This window comes from Oncorhynchus nerka, linkage group LG10, assembly GCF_034236695.1.
Source record: "Oncorhynchus nerka isolate Pitt River linkage group LG10, Oner_Uvic_2.0, whole genome shotgun sequence".
Classification (NCBI taxonomy): domain Eukaryota; kingdom Metazoa; phylum Chordata; class Actinopteri; order Salmoniformes; family Salmonidae; genus Oncorhynchus; species Oncorhynchus nerka.
The window spans coordinates 31,036,628-31,049,046 of NC_088405.1; the positions used below are offsets into that span (position 1 = coordinate 31,036,628).

The 12,419-nt window shown below is 43.2% G+C and overlaps 1 protein-coding gene across 1 annotated transcript in view; it reads left to right on the forward strand.

The window, feature by feature from the left end:
* Positions 1–391: 391 nt before the first annotated feature.
* The window catches only part of rin2a (Ras and Rab interactor 2a), a 64,203-nt gene continuing 52,175 nt past the window's right edge, over positions 392–12,419 (forward strand). The window contains 1 exon segment of the mRNA XM_029669449.2: positions 392–696. The gene's annotated coding sequence lies outside the window, so the exon portion shown is untranslated.

The following is a 12,419-nucleotide window of genomic DNA, read 5'->3' on the forward strand; positions in this document are numbered from 1 at the left end:
ACTGCCTGTTTGATTCGTGCTTATGTTTGCAATGCTGAGAACTGTTTGTACGAACATGTTGATAATGTATTTTGTGTAAAACATGTGAATAACTTATCCCCTCATGAAAAAATAACATGAAATCGTTCTTATGCTTAACGAGGCATGGATTGCAATAGCTAAAAACAGTTTTGTGGACAACATCAAGTTTGTAGGAAATCGCACTTTTGCTTAGTAGCTTACTGAAGGAAGGCAATAGTTCGAACAGTTTTCTACAACATGAAGTTCTGTGATGAGACAAAGGCAATCAAGTACGTGGGCGGCAGCGGAGCACTAAGTACAGCAGCCACGTAAAAAAAGAAGCATGCACATGCGCAGAAATAGCGTTTGAAAATTAACATACAAAACTCCTTATCCTGCCACTCCGTCAGGCTTTTGTTTTGTTCTCCAGACGTTGATGCCGGGGGAGGTCGTTTGCGAGGCGGATGAAGGAAAGAAAATGGAAAGGCACTAGGGCAAATCTTGGCCGGAGCCGACTCGGGAAAGGAGCGGAGCCCAACTTTCTACGATGAACTACACCGTAATTTCAATGACACAGAAATAACTTTTCATTTATATTTTACTACATAATGATAGGCTATTATATAAGCCTACATACAGCAGGGTTGTCGGTTTAGGAGCTCAATTCTGCCGACTGGGCGTGCATCTATGAAAGAGGTAAGTTTTCAGTGTGTTGACAAATAGGGTTCAGCTCACACAACTTTTTTTCTCATATTATTTCTCAATTTCCATGCTAGCAAGCCTGTTTGCCAGTGTAAAAGTGCATGTTTTGACAGTAATAGGTTCTACTGTATTTGTTTGCCAGTATTGTCCCTGACAATCCTCCATCACGTATCCCTCTCTGAGGAATGGAAACTGAATATTTCCTCCGCTACTGTACTAAGCTACACTTGTCGCTCGAGACACTTACGAAATGGTGTGAACGTGTGTTTATGTTTTACATATAAAAAATGGTTTGTTGAAGCTGTAGGCTAGGACACTGTGGAGCGAGGCCGAGCAAGCCCCCCCAGCTAATCTTATGCTATTTTGAAAGCGAATTTCATGCTATTCTACACATTTTGCAATGAGGCGGAGTTAGAATTGAGCAGTTTTAAAGCTATTTTCTTGTAATTCCAAAATGGCTAGGATGTGGTGGCTATTTTTTTGCCTGTTTTGGCTTCGATAGAGAGATACAGTGTAGTGAGCGCTGAGACACTTCGGTCAGGGACAGAGATATTGTAACTGTAAACTGAACAGTGGGCCAACTTCATGTGCTCAGTTACAGTGCCTTGGAAAAGCTTTCAGACCCCTTGGATGTCTTTACATTTGATTGTGTTACAAAGTGGTATTAAAATGTATTTAATTTTCAACAATCTACACAAAATACTCTAATGTAAAAGTGGACGAAAAATGACTGACATGGTTGACATGATTTTTTTATTAATGACTAAACCTTCATCTGTCCCCCATACATGCAACATATGTAATGTCACTCAGTCAATTATTGAATTTCAAGCACAAATTCGACTACAAAGACCAGGGAGCTTTTTGAAAGCCTCATAAAGAAGGGCAGTGATTGGTAGATGGCTAACAATAACAAATGAGACATTGAATATATCTTTAAGCATGGTCAGTTTAATAATTATGCTGTGGATTAGTGCTGGGCGATATGGCCAAAATCTCATATCCCGATAATGATACATATCATGATATAGCACATTTTCTGTGAATTCAATTAATAAATAGTTTATATAAAATGACCACGTAAAGGCCGTTTTCGTATTACATGTTGAATTATACTCAACAAATAAAAGGTACTTACTCATTTGATAACTTCTCCTTTTATTTAGAACCTTAGAACCTTTTCAATGTAGCATGTAACAAAATATCAATGTATAAAAGGTAAATAGAAAACACTTCAACTATAGTTGCAAACAAAATACATATAGGCCTAAAACATATATTTTTGAGGGCTTGCCTGTTTTGTATGTTATTTTGGCATTAAAACATCATACAGTTGAAGTCAGAAGTTTACATATACACTATAACCAAATACTCAGTTTAAACTCAGTTTTTCACAATTCCTGACATTTAATCTTCATAAAAAGTCCCTGTCTTAGGTCAGTTAGGATCACCACTTCATTTTAAGAATGTGAAATGTCAGAATAATAGTAGAGAGAATGATATATTTCAGCTTTTATTTCTTTCATCACATTCCCAGTGGATCAGAAGTTTACATACACATTGGTTTTCGGTAGCACTGCCTTTAAATTGTTTAACTTGGGTCAAACGTTTCGGGTAGCCTTCCACAAGCTTCCCACAATATGTTGGGTGAATCTTGGCCCATTCCTCCTGACAGAGCTGGTGTAACTGAATCAGGTTTGTAGGCCTCCTTGCTTGCACACTATTTTTCAGTTCGGCCCACAAATGTTCTGTAGGATTGAGGTCAGGGCTTTGTAATGGCCACTACAATACCTTGACTTTGTTGTCCTTAAGTCATTTTGCCACAACTTTGGAAGGATGCTTGGGGTCATTGTCCATTTGGAAGACTCATTTGCGACCAAGCTTTAACTGCCAGACTGATGTCTTGAGATGTTGCTTAAATATATCCACATACCTTTCCTCCCTCGTGATGCCATCTACTTTGTGAGGTGCACCAGTCCCTTGATGCTGCCACCCCCATTCTTCACGGTTGGGATGGGGTTCTTCGGCTTGCAAGCGTCCCCCTTTCTCCTCCAAACATAACAATGGTCATTATGGCCAAACGGTTCTATTTTTGTTTCATCAGCCCAGAGGACATTTCTCCAAAAATTACGATCTTTGTCCCAATGTGCAGTTCCAAACCATAGTGTGGCTTTTTCATGGTGATTTTGGAGCAGTGGTTTCTTCCTTGCTAAGAGGCCTTTCAGGTCATTACATTACATTTAAGTCATTTAGCAGACGCTCTTATATATAGATACTTTTGTACCTGTTTCCTCCAGCATCTTCACAAGGTCCTTTGATGCTGTTCTGGGATTGATTTGCACCTTTCGCACCAAAGTACATTCATCTCTAGGAGACAGAACGCGTCTCCTTCCTGAGGGGTATGACGGCTGTGTCGTCCAATGGTGTTTATCCTAGCATACTATTGTTTGTACAGATGAACGCGGTACCTTCAGGATTTGGAAATTGCTCCCAAGGATGAACCAGACTTGTGGAGGTCTACAATTTATTTTCTGAGGTTTTGGCTGATTTCTTTTGATTTCCCCATGATGTCAAGCAAAGAGGCACTGAGTTTGAAAGTAGGCCTTGAAATACATCTACAAGTACACCTCCAATTGACTCAAATGATGTCAATTAGCCTATCAGAAGCTTCTAAAACCATAACATTATTTTCTGGAATTTTCCAAGCTGTTTAAAGGCACAGTCAACTTAGTGTATATAAACCTCTGACCCACTGGAATTGTGATACAGAGAATAAGTTCAATAATCTGCCTGTAAACAATTGTTGGGAAAGTGCACAAAGGAGATGTCCTAACCGATTTGTCAAAACTACAGTTTGTTAACAAGAAATTTGTGGAGTGGTTGTTGCCAAAAGTTTGAGAATTACACAAATATTAGTTTTCACAAAGTCTGCTGCTTCAGTTTGTATGATGGCAATTTTCATATACTCCAGAATGATATGAAGAGTGATCAGATGAATTGCAATTAATTGCAAAGTCCCTCTTTGCCATGCAAATGAACTGAATCCCCCCAAAAAACATTTTCACTGCATTTCAGCCCTGCCACAAAAGGACCAGCTGACATCATGTCAGTGATTCTCTCATTAACACAGGTACGAGTGTTGACGAGGACAAGGCTGGCGATCACTCTGTCATGCTGATTGAGTTCGAATAACAGACTGGAAGCTTCAAAAGGAAGGTGGTGCTTGGAATCAAGCAAAACCCCACAAATTCTGACAAACTCCAAGCATTGATTATGCATGAATGGGCTGGCATCAGTCAGGATGTGGCCCAGAAGTTAATTGACAGCATGTCAGGGCGGATATTGACTCTTTGCATCAACTTTATGTAACTGTCAATTAAAGCCTTTGACACTTATGAAATGCTTGTAATTATACTTCAGTATTCCATAGTAACATCTGACAAAAATATCTAAACACACTGAGGCAACAGACTTTGTGAAAGTTAATATTTGTGTCATTCTCAACTTTTGGCCACGACTGTATATCAATTTGCATTTGGTACCTTGGGGCAAGTGTTAGTACCAACTCATTAAATCCCTGTTTCTCGACCTTGTAAATTGGGGCCATGTCTTTGCAGATGTAAGTTGTAACGGCAGCTGTTATCTCTTTCCATCTTTGTGATTCTTTGCCATATGGTGTGCCGCAGGAAAAAGCCTCTTGCAACGTCTGAGTCGGGGAATTGTTTTGAGCACTCAACTGTACTTTTTGGGGTCTCATCCGTAGAATCTCTCCGTATTGTTTCACATGATTCTTGCGTAGGTGGTAAAGAGGTTAGTGGTGTTTGAGCCTGTTGTCGGGACCGGCCTGCGGCATATTTAGCAGAGGACGACTTTCTTGTCTGTCAGACTTTTCATACTCAAACCACATCCATGCGACAGAAGTAGCCCCTCTTTTAGGTACGAGCTCCGTGTCTCGTGCTCTGTGTCTCGTGCTCTGTGTCACTTTCACTCCACCTTTTTAGTTGTTTTTTTTGCAAATTGCCATGTGGAAGAACACAACGTGTCGTCTAATTGACTAAAGATATTGCCGTAAAGAGTGATTTGTGACGCAACGAAATGAGCGATGGAGCATAATAGTGATTAGTGTAGTGTTAGCTAGCTACATAGTTGTCTTTGCGGTCTTCGTATCCAAGATAATTGTGTAGTTTAGAGTGTGTAGTCTTAGAGTGATAATTGCGTAATTATCGTATTTCGTCGTCCTCCTATCTGCCCAGCAGCTAGCCAGCTAGCAAACGTTCACCGTCTACCGTAGCACTGTAGTAACTATCACACTCAACTGAACGACTTGATTAGTGTAGTGTTAGCTAGCTACATAGTTGTCTTTGCTGTCTTCGTATCCAAGATAATTGTGTAGTTTAGAGTGTGTAGTTTTAGAGTGATTATCTTAATTTACCGAGGTTAGCTAGCCAGCTATTTGTCGTCCTTAACGTAGGAGTCATAGCTAGCTACATAGCTAGCTACATAGCCGTCTTTGTTTCAAAGATAATTCTGTAGTCTAGAGCGATTTCCTAGGTTAGCCAGCCAGCTATTGTCGTTCTTTTAACGCAACGTAACGTAATCAACACTGCTAGCTAGCCAGCTAGCCCCCGAATAGCAGCATTGTAGAAACTTTACACTCAACGGAACGACTTGATTAGTGTAGTGTCAACAACGCAGCCACTGCCAGCTAGCCTACAAAGTCAACAACGCAGCCACTGCCAGCTAGCCTACCTCAGCAGTACTGTATCATTTTAATCATTTTAGTCAATTAGATTCTTGCTACGTAAGCTTAACTTTCTGAACATTCGAGACGTGTAGTCCACTTGTCATTCCAATCTCCTTTGCATTAGCGTAGCCTCTTCTCTAGCCTGTCAACTATGTGTCTGTCTATCCCTGTTCTCTCCTCTCTGCACAGACCATACAAACGCTCCACACCGCGTGGCCGCGGCCACCCTAATCTGGTGGTCCCAGCGCGCACGACCCACGTGGAGTTCCAGGTCTCCGGTAGCCTCTGGAACTGCCGATCTGCGGCCAACAAGGCAGAGTTCATCTCAGCCTATGCCTCCCTCCAGTCCCTCGACTTCTTGGCACTGACGGAAACATGGATCACCACAGACAACACCGCTACTCCTACTGCTCTCTCTTCGTCCGCCCACGTGTTCTCGCACACCCCGAGAGCTTCTGGTCAGCGGGGTGGTGGTACCGGGATCCTCATCTCTCCCAAGTGGTCATTCTCTCTTTCTCCCCTTACCCATCTGTCTATCGCCTCCTTTGAATTCCATGCTGTCACATTTACCAGCCCTTTCAAGCTTAACATCCTTATCATTTATCGCCCTCCAGTTTCCCTCGGAGAGTTCATCAATGAGCTTGATGCCTTGATAAGCTCCTTTCCTGAGGACGGCTCACCTCTCACAGTTCTGGGCGACTTTAACCTCCCCACGTCTACCTTTGACTCATTCCTCTCTGCCTCCTTCTTTCCACTCCTCTCCTCTTTTGACCTCACCCTCTCACCTTCCCCCTACTCACAAGGCAGGCAATACGCTCGACCTCATCTTTACTAGATGCTGTTCTTCCACTAATCTCATTGCAACTCCCTCCAAGTCTCCGACCACTACCTTGTATCCTTTTCCCTCTCGCTCTCATCCAACACTTCCCACACTGCCCATACTCGGATGGTATCGCGCCGTCCCAACCTTCGCTCTCTCTCCCCGCTTCTCTCTCCTCTTCCATCCTATCATCTCTTCCCTCTGCTCAAACCTTCTCCAACCTATCTCCTGATTCTGCCTCCTCAACCCTCCTCTCCTCCCTTTCTGCATCCTTTGACTCTCTATGTCCCCTATCCTCCAGGCCGGCTCGGTCCTCCCCTCCCGCTCCGTGGCTCGACGACTCATTGCGAGCTCACAGAACAGGGCTCCGGGCAGCCGGCGGAAATGGAGGAAAACTCGCCTCCCTGCGGACCTGGCATCCTTTCACTCCCTCCTCTCTACATTTTCCTCCTCTGTCTCTGCTGCTAAAGCCACTTTCTACCACTCTAAATTCCAAGCATCTGCCTCTAACCCTAGGAAGCTCTTTGCCACCTTCTCCTCCCTCCTGAATCCTCCTCCCCCCCTCCTCCCTCTCTGCAGATGACTTCGTCAACCATTTTGAAAAGAAGGTCGACGACATCCGATCCTCGTTTGCTAAGTCAAACGACACCGCTGGTTCTGCTCACACTGCCCTACCCTGTGCTCTGACCTCTTTCTCCCCTCTCTCTCCAGATGACATCTCGCGTCTTGTGACGGCCGGCCGCCCAACAACCTGCCCGCTTGACCCTATCCCCTCCTCTCTTCTCCAGACCATTTCCGGTGAACTTCTCCCTTACCTCACCTCGCTCATCAACTCATCCCTGACCGCTGGCTACGTCCCTCCCGTCTTCAAGAGAGCGAGAGTTGCACCCCTTCTGAAAAAACCTACACTCGATCCCTCCGATGTCAACAACTACAGACCAGTATCCCTTCTTTCTTTTCTCTCCAAAACTCTTGAACGTGCCGTCCTTGGCCAGCTCTCCGCTATCTCTCTCAGAATGACCTTCTTGATCCAAATCAGTCAGGTTTCAAGACTAGTCATTCAACTGAGACTGCTCTTCTCTGTATCACGGAGGCACTCCGCACTGCTAAAGCTAACTCTCTCTCCTCTGCTCTCATCCTTCTAGACCTATCGGCTGCCTTCGATACTGTGAACCATCAGATCCTCCTCTCCACCCTCTCCGAGTTGGGCATCTCCGGCGCGGCCCATGCTTGGATTGCGTCCTACCTGACAGGTCGCTCCTACCAGGTGGCGTGGCGAGAATCTGTCTCCTCACCACGCGCTCTCACCACTGGTGTCCCCCAGGGCTCTGTTCTAGGCCCTCTCCTATTCTCGCTATACACCAAGTCACTTGGCTCTGTCATAACCTCACATGGTCTCTCCTATCATTGCTATGCAGACGACACACAATTATTCTTCTCCTTTCCCCCCTCTGATGACCAGGTGGCGAATCGCATCTCTGCATGTCTGGCAGACATATCAGTGTGGATGACGGATCACCACCTCAAGCTGAACCTCGGCAAGACGGAGCTGCTCTTCCTCCCGGGAAGGACTGCCCGTTCCATGATCTCGCCATCACGGTTGACAACTCCATCGTGTCCTCCTCCCAGAGCGCTAAGAACCTTGGCGTGATCCTGGACAACACCCTGTCGTTCTCAACTAACATCAAGGCGGTGGCCCGTTCCTGTAGGTTCATGCTCTACAACATCCGCAGAGTACGACCCTGCCTCACACAGGAAGCGGCGCAGGTCCTAATCCAGGCACTTGTCATCTCCCGTCTGGATTACTGCAACTCGCTGTTGGCTGGGCTCCCTGCCTGTGCCATTAAACCCCTACAACTCATCCAGAACGCCGCAGCCCGTCTGGTGTTCAACCTTCCCAAGTTCTCTCACGTCACCCCGCTCCTCCGCTCTCTCCACTGGCTTCCAGTTGAAGCTCGCATCCGCTACAAGACCATGGTGCTTGCCTACGGAGCTGTGAGGGGAACGGCACCTCAGTACCTCCAGGCTCTGATCAGGCCCTACACCCAAACAAGGGCACTGCGTTCATCCACCTCTGGCCTGCTCGCCTCCCTACCACTGAGGAAGTACAGTTCCCGCTCAGCCCAGTCAAAACTGTTCGCTGCTCTGGCCCCCAATGGTGGAACAAACTCCCTCACGACGCCAGGACAGCGGAGTCAATCACCACCTTCCGGAGACACCTGAAACCCCACCTCTTTAAGGAATACCTAGGATAGGATAAAGTAATCCTTCTCACCCCCCTTAAAAGACTTAGATGCACTATTGTAAAGTGGCTGTTCCACTGGATGTCATAAGGTGAAAGCACCAATTTGTAAGTCGCTCTGGATAAGAGCGTCTGCTAAATGACTTAGAAAAACGTCTATCGTTTCATATTATTTATCGTCACGCGATATATATCGTCGTATCGCCCAGCCCTACTGTGGATGATTTATTAAACCACCCAGACACATCAAAGATAGTGTCATCCTTCTGAGCTGCAGGACAGGTATGAAACTGCTCAGGGATATTACTCCAAAACATGCATCTTGTATGCACCAAGGCACTAAAGTAATACTGCAAATGAATACACTGTTTGGCCTAAATGCAAAGTCTTATGTTTGGGTCAAACACAACACATCACTGCCTCCTTTTAAAAAAAAAAAAAAAAATTTTAATCTATTTTTTATAAACATGCTTGAGATCCACTCTGACAGGGTATATTCTGTAGATTGTTGACAAAAAAATACAATTAAATCTATTTGAATCCCACTTTAACACAAAATGTAAAGAAGTAGAAGACGTTTGCAATGCTGTGCAATTCACTCTAGGAGTATGGACTGTCGTTAATGTGCTACAGTATAGGCCCTAAGCAAAGTTCAAAATGCTTGCCAAGCAAGGCAACAGGGGAATATTGTGTGAGTTGTTAAAGCAAGGTGTGCTGCAATCAACAAGTGTAAAAACTGTACATTGGAATATTGAAGTAAGCCTACTCTAGTGGGCCTGATAAGATATACGAAGACATAGCCCTCAGAAGGCTATAACCAACTTTTACTAATAATATAAATAGAATATCAATATTGTGTAATTATCCCAATTTATGCTCTCATCACCCTCTAAATTGCCCCTAAGTGATCAGCAGTGTGTTATTTCACCCTGTGAATTCAGAGAAAGTATGGAGAACACAAAGGAGTTATACAGGTGGAACAAAGCTCATTGTGACTCAGTACTGGAAGGTTCGCTTTCTGTTCAGCTGGGTGAGTCATAAGAGGGAGTCACAGATAGACCTTCACTTGAATGTGTGATCTAAGGAGCGGTTCAATTTTTAGAGGTTACTTCTGTTCTAGTGTTTAACGATTACAGTTTCTGAATAGTTTTTTAAAATCCAGATTTGGTAGCTGTCACCCTATAGGTTTCCAAACTAGACTGAAAACCTGTTTTCATTATTTTTCCACAATCTTCTCAAACTTCTCACTTTCTCTGCAAAAGAGTAACATTTTTTTTTGCCAATTACATACTTGCCAAGGTGCCAGTTTTCCAGTCTGCCCTAAAATATGTTAATATGCTTAAGCATAGCTTTGGGGGAAAAACAGACTGGTGTTGTTTTGTAGAACTTTCGTCACCGGTTAGGAATTTAAGAAGTGTGCTAAGACTGGCTGTTTGTTACTTAGAAAATAGTTTTTTTTACCCTCTCTCCTTTAGAGACTAGCAGGTTCCCTGTGTTCAAAGCTCCCTGCATGGGCAATTTGTTTTAAATCATGTGTTGTCAAGGTTACAGTGTAGCTTAGGAGCAGATTGTGTGAGCCAAAGTGTATGCTCTCGGGTTTCCTCAGTTGGCCAATGGCAAGGCAAAGTACATAACGTTTCAAATATTGGAATGCACTGAACATTTTACAAAAACATAAGGTTTGGTAACATAATTACGGTTTCCAAACTTTGTATCTGCACAGAGACTTTGCATCTGCAGTTTTTTCAGCAAATGTTTTTTTGTAATTTGTTCAAAGATGTCATTGTGCATAGAGTTGTATGTTTTTTGTTTTGGCATACATTTTTAAAGTGAAAAATGTGAGTGTAAATCCATTATCGTGGAATTGCCCAACTGCATAACATAGCCAGCTGTCTCCACACATTGTTCCTGTCACTGTTGCCCTATAACATTCTGACATATCTGCCCCTGGAACAGTTATTAGTGGTTATCTCTTCCCCAAAACAGGCCACATAAAAAGGCACACTCAGTCCCATATTACCCTCTACGACAGTATTTCTCCCTATCACCATAGTGTAACTGGTTGTAGCTTTCTTTCCCAGGTCCCCCAATCAGTCTGCTGTGTTTGTGTGCAGATCACCAATAGAGAAGCGTGTTTGTCATCACTTGAGACTCCAACCACAGACACCCTAAGATATACTTTACAAAACACACGCTTTATGAGAGACTCGGTCAAGAGTTGGAGTTTCTCAAGTTCGGATTCAGCCCTGAGAGAGGAAGAAAGTTTCAACTTCTGAAAATAGTAGCCATAAATGCTGTCATACGGAGTTTGGTTTAAAGCCTACCATAACAAGCCATGACAACACTCACAGCTCATAAACCTGTGGTCTTTCACCTCACACATCTGTCTGCTTGCCCCAACTAAATAGTACTGTAGATGTGCCAGTGCAGGAAATATGTTGCTATCAGAGCAAGAAAACCAGTCTGTTCACATTAGTTTGGGGTGTGGGTTGTTGGGGTGTGAGGAGAAGAGGGGTGGCGGGAGTTGAGATTTTAGGGTGTTACATGGGATGCTTTGATGGCTGAAAGAGTCATCAGAACTTTAGAACCGCGGGGGGGCTCTTCCTAATAGCTAAAAATCATAATCTTTTGCGTCTACTCTTTCAGTTTCTGAAGGAAAAGACTACTCTGTTGAATTTCAGTGATCAGTGGAGAATGGTGCTCTTCTAGTTAGGTCAACGCTGAATCAATGTCTGCAAGATAACATAATGATAGTATTCTACATAACAGAACCAAATTAAATAGCATAGTATAGCGTTACTGTAATTTTTCTGATGTGTTCAAAACTCAACAGCTCGCACCACCAGACAAAATGTATTTTGATTGAAAGAAAACAGTTATGCTACAGTCTGCTCTAAAAGTGTTTGTGTGTGTGTCTGCAAATATATACAGTACCAGTCAAAGGTTTGGACACACTTACTCATTCAAGAGTTTTTCTATATTTTTACTATTTTCTACATTGTAGAATAATAGTGATAACATCAAAACTATGAAATAACACATGGAATTGTGAAGTAACCAAAAAAGTGTTGAACAAATCAAAATACATTTTAGATTCTTCAAAGTAGCCAACATTTGCCTTGATGACAGCTTTGCACGCTCTTGGCATTCTCTCAACCAGCTTCACCTGGAATGCTTTTTTCTTCTTGGTAAGCAACTCCAGTGTAGATTTGGCCTTGTGTTTTAGGCTATTGTCTTGCTGCAAGGTCAATTTATCTCCCAGTGTCTGGTGGAAAGCAGACTGAACCCGGTTTTCCTCTAGGATTTTGCCTGTGCTTAGCTCCATTTAGTTTATTTTTTTATCCTGATAAACTCCCCAGCCCTTAAGGATTAAAAGCATACCCATAACATGGGTGGTAGGTAGCCTAGGCTTTGGGCCAGTAACCGAAAGGTCGCTGGTTCGAATCCCCCGAGCCGTCTAAGTTAAAAATCTGTCTGGATAAAAGCGTCTGCTAAATTACTAAAATAAAATAAAAATTATGCAGCCACCACTATGCTTGAAAATATGGAGAGTAGTACTCAGTAATGTGTTGTATTGGGAATGCCCCAAACATAACACTTCGTATTCAGAATGAAAAGTGAATTGCTTGGTCACATTTTTTTGCTGTTTTACTTTAGTACCTTATTACAAACAGGATGCATGTTTTGGAATATGTATTTTTATTCTGTACAGGTCTCCTTTTCACTCTGTCAATTAGATTAGAATTGTGGAGTAACTACAATGTTGTTGATCCATCCTTCCATTAGCCTCATGGTGAAATTCCTGAATGGTTTCCTTCCTCTCCGGCAACTGTATTGATACAACATCCAAAGTGTAATCAGTCCATTTAATTCATTTGTACAAATATAAAAAAATTAACGAAAGTTATTCC